This window comes from Microcebus murinus, chromosome 9 (assembly GCF_040939455.1).
Source record: "Microcebus murinus isolate Inina chromosome 9, M.murinus_Inina_mat1.0, whole genome shotgun sequence".
Taxonomy (NCBI): domain Eukaryota; kingdom Metazoa; phylum Chordata; class Mammalia; order Primates; family Cheirogaleidae; genus Microcebus; species Microcebus murinus.
In genome coordinates, this window is record NC_134112.1 from 49,760,254 (window position 1) to 49,765,026 (window position 4,773).

Sequence of the window (4,773 nt, forward strand, 5' to 3'; positions counted from 1 at the left end):
AGGACACATAAGGTCGCTTGCAGTTGAATAACATTCACAGCATTATCATTTTATCAATACATTTTTTAAAAGGAAGAAAACTACAAGAGTTGTAGTCTAAAACCAAAACACATGTGAGTAGTAGAAAAGATAATTATGTACTTGCCAGTCTCATATTTGATAATTTCTCTTTTTGATCTTTAAGGGTAAGAAGGTATATGAGGAAAAAGAATAATTCAAATATATTTTCACAGAGGACTATAGTATTTGTGTTAAAGGGAACTGATAATTTTTTTTTTTGGTGGGAGGGGGAGTCTTCCAATAAAAACCAGAAAACCTGCTAGACAAATTCTAAAAGAGCCATAACACTAGGGAGCTGATAATCTTAACATGAGAGTCTTGGATAAAGTATTTGGTTACAGAAAGAAGAGGCTACATAATTTGCAGGGCTTAGTGTAAAATGAAAAGGAGGGGTCCTTTGTTCAAATATTATTAAGAATTTCAAAAAAGCAATAGCAGAACATTAAACCAAGAGTGAGTCCCTTCACATTGCGGATCGCTGTGCAACCACACTGGCCACATGCATATGAAGCCTGCCCTTATGACAAGTAAAAATGCTGAATACACCATACTCTCTTCCCATAATTATAAACAACCCACATTCACCCAACCAAGGTAAAGATTGTATTGAGCCACTGTACCTGTGTGAAGAACCATAGTTGAAATAAATGAGCTCCACAACTCATTCATTCCATACAGAAGTTCCATAATTTTAGTAATATTATTTTGGGTTAACACTATTTATGATACTACTTTTATATTCTAAATATAAACTCACATATCCATTATTCATATCACATAACACAAGCCTCTCATATTTTGAGTTATATGGGAGACATATAAAAACATGTGTTTACCCTTTCAAAGGAAAGAAACAGAATGTATTCTTGCAATTTCATAACAATAGGGGTTTTTACTATCTTTATTTACACACTTTCAGTTACTTAGAGATGAACTGGTTTGTAACGTTTGTATTTGTCTTGTCAAATTGTGCCAAACTGGTTATTTGCTTCATGACCTTGTGCAGTTTCTAGAAAGAAATGGAAGTTTAAGCCTTTGTCCTAGAAAACTCACACCTGGGGTAAACAAATCAGACTAATAAACACTGGCTAATAAGTTTACCTTATTACCATTTCACATAGTTGTTTTATGTCACAAAATTTCAATGAATCATTTTTTTAATGTTGAAATGCTTATCCTATGAAGTGTTCTTTTATGAGGATAATTTTTCATTTCCTTCTACCTGGTAAGACTATTTCCTTGCTTATCATTAATCATGCTTCATGCAAATCAACTGTTCCGGCAAATCGCCAACACAAAAAGGTCCTAATGAAAATTTAAATCTTTATTTTTTCATAAAATACTTTCATTATGAATTAGACCATACTGGTTATAATGCATAATACCTAATTAACTTTCAGATATAAATATAGTTCCATTCCTCTAACACAAAGCTGCATTTCCTGATTTCTTGCAATTTAGAACATTTCCTTTTAACCCTTGAGCTTTGTAAGATACTGTATCTAGTCTTCTAAGTTTTAGTCTTTTATGTTAGAGGGAAGGCAGAATATAAAACCAATGCAATTATCAGGGATGATGGGCTTACATCTGGTATATTTCAAGTAAGGCAAAATTCCTACAAAATATCTGTATATTTTAAAAACAAGGATAGCACCTCATATAATATAGTACTATTTATTTTAATTTTATTTTAAGCAATAATCACATATTTCTTAGTTCTCATTTTTAAATACCTGTTTTAATAAGCAAAATACTCCTTGAATATTTTATTATTTTCTGTAATGGAAATATTGACATGGACTCATATTTTTTAAAAGCTACATTTTTACATAAGTTGCTCTGTAGGGTTGGCACAATGCCCATTATAGTAGTCTTTAATTGTTTTCTTACACTAAAGAACAAATTTCTTACATTAAAGAAAATTTTTTGTATACTACAAAAAATTATAGGAAAAATTATTTTAAAAAATTAATAAATATCAGTGAGGCAGAGCTGCCAAGTCTGATAGATATGAAGTCACATTTTAAAACAGTGATAATTAAAAGAGTATGTTATTAGAACAAAAATAAATGTGAAGATGAATAGAACATAGTGAAAATGCCTGAGAAAAACTTTATAACAAAAAATTTTTATTGACATAGGCAACATCAGAAAATGGAGAAGGAATATTAATAATGATAATTAATTAGCAATTTGTGGAAAAATTAATTTAGATACATAGCTCACATACCTTATGTCAATCTAAATTCCTGATAGACTGCTGAATCAAATGAAAACAAATCATAGAAATTTTAAATAAATGTAAATCACTAAAAGGATGATCTATCTTTAATAAATACAGTTTATTTAAACTAAGTACTCCCAAAATAAAGGGACACAGATAAATAATTTATATTAAAAGAATTTAAACCCATTTAGAAACTCATATAAACTTCAATTTTGATACAGAAAAATGCAATTAATTTTAATGTGGAATTTTATTCCCTTCATATTGAAAAAATTAATGTTAATATAAAAACAATGATAACAATTTGGGGTCAAACTGGTTTATTCTTCTACTCTGATGAAACTGTCTTTTCATAACCTTTATAAAAGGCAAACTGCATTCTATATGAAAAATTGTAGATTTATTCCTACCATCTTTCTGAATACCCATATTTCTGGTAAATTAATGTAAGAAAATAATTTAGCATCAGAGAAATCTAGATGTATAAAACTTTATCACAGTAAAATAATAAATAATGAGAAGTATACATAAGGTTTAATAAAGGAAGAAGGATTAAATTAATAATTTTACATTCATTGCAACTTTAACAATTTCCCTTATGACTTTTTAGGAAAATTGGGGGGTACTAGATCAAGATGGCTGACTAGACATAGGTAGTATGTGCCTCCTTCATGGAGAGGAATCAGAATAGTAAGCAGATTCTCACATCTAAAACAGATTATCAAGGACAGAATGCTAGTATTCACTAAGGAAGCTACTAGAAGTATCAAAAGTGGGTAAAGAGAAGATTCAGGGCAACTTGCCTGGTCAGGGAGCTAGCTAACAGCTAGGAGAAGCTCCTGGACCTCGTGAAACAGTAAGAGAGAAGCCCCCAGGGCTCCACTCTCTGAGATGAGCTTTTATGATCTTGGCTACAAGAGAACTTCCCAACCCACACAGGGCTTGGGCCTAACATAGGTTGCTGCTTGGAGATTGCACTAAGACATTGTTCCAGAAAGGGAGCTCATGTAAAATCCCACAGGCATCTGAGCCTAGAGCAGCTCGAGCCAGGTGCTATTCTGAGAACATAGATACCAGATATCTGCAGCCACTGTGCAATTCTGAGGAAAGACAGAGGAGCCTAGGCACTCCTATGCAACCCTGGGAAAGTCTCTACAACCCTGACGTGGGCTGTGTTTGAGAATGAGATGGAAGTGGAGTGGACAGCATTTTTCTGTTTCTTGCCCATGCTGCCTGCCTGGGTATGGCCCCATCCTTTCCAGTCCCAGGGTCCAAGGTGCCAATTTGTGAGTTAGACACTAGGCAGAGCCCCATCCTTGGGCTGAGTTTGGGCTGACACAGTCCTGCCCAGCTGAGGAGGGACAAAGGAGCCCAAGCTCTCCTATGCACACAGAGGACAATTCCCACTGTCCTGTTACAGGCTGCTATGAGACCAAGATGCAAGCAAATGGCACTCCCCCAGTGTCTTGCCCACACTGTTTGCCTGGAAGGAGAGCCACCCTCTCTGTCCACAAGCCCAAGGTGCCATTTTGGTAATTTGAAGGCAGGCATCATCCCACTCTTGGGCTAGGTTTGGGCGGACACAGCTGCAACCTCATTCAGCTGAAGAGGGAGAGAGGAGCCCAAGACCTTCTGCTTACTCCTGGGACAATTCCCTTCTGTAAGCTGCAGTGTGACTGAGATACTAGAATACCCCACTCCACCCAGCATCTTGTCCACATTGTTTGCCTGGAAGAGGCTCCAGTCTCTCCAGTCACAGGCCCAAAGTGCCATTTTAGGAATTTAAAGCTAGGCAGCCGGGGAAGGGATGTGGAGACAGGGACCTCCCCTCCTCCAACCACCCAATGTTGAAGACATAGCCACCTCTGCTCCCAAGCACGAGCTTTTGCTGTGGGTAACAGAGAAAATGGCCTGAAATGGGGTAAAAATGTTTTCTATCTCTTCCAAACTCCCTCACCCTTTTTGAAAACTAAAACCTACATCCCTGCCTCAGGGCAGTGGTCGGGAGGAGTAGGAAAGTGCCATTGTGTGTGTGTGTGTGTGTGTGTGTGTGTGTGTGTGTGTGTGTGTGTGTGCGCGCCACGGGAGAAGGCCAGGGGAATTGCCCCGGCAGAGGTCATGAGATTATATTAGCTGAAGATTGGATGAGTCCAGATAGAAGTCATGAGATTGTCAAAGATGGCATTATGGGATTAATCAGAACCTTTAAAAGCTCTGTACTGCTCAGTGGCAGGACATTGGTACTTTGAGACAGTAGTCTGAAAACCTCCTCATTTGCCTTCAAATTAATAAACTCCTCTTTCTCTCTCCTCAAACCACTTGTCCTCGTTCTTCCAATGCAGCCTTGGGGACAAGTGCCAAATTTTCAGTAAAGGTGAACTTCGGGACAACCAGTTCTAGGCTAGTAGGGATGTGCACCCCCAGTAGAACTCTGCTCACCACATCCAGATACTATAAGGAAGGTGCAGCTCATTCCCCTCCCTTCA

At 37.0% G+C, this 4,773-nt stretch overlaps 1 non-coding gene across 1 annotated transcript; it reads right to left on the reverse strand.

Annotated features, from left to right (window-relative positions):
• Positions 1-288: 288 nt before the first annotated feature.
• LOC142873178 (U7 small nuclear RNA) lies at positions 289-350 on the reverse strand. Its single transcript, XR_012921221.1, has one exon. It is a non-coding gene; the product is annotated as a U7 small nuclear RNA (small nuclear RNA).
• Positions 351-4,773: the final 4,423 nt, after the last annotated feature.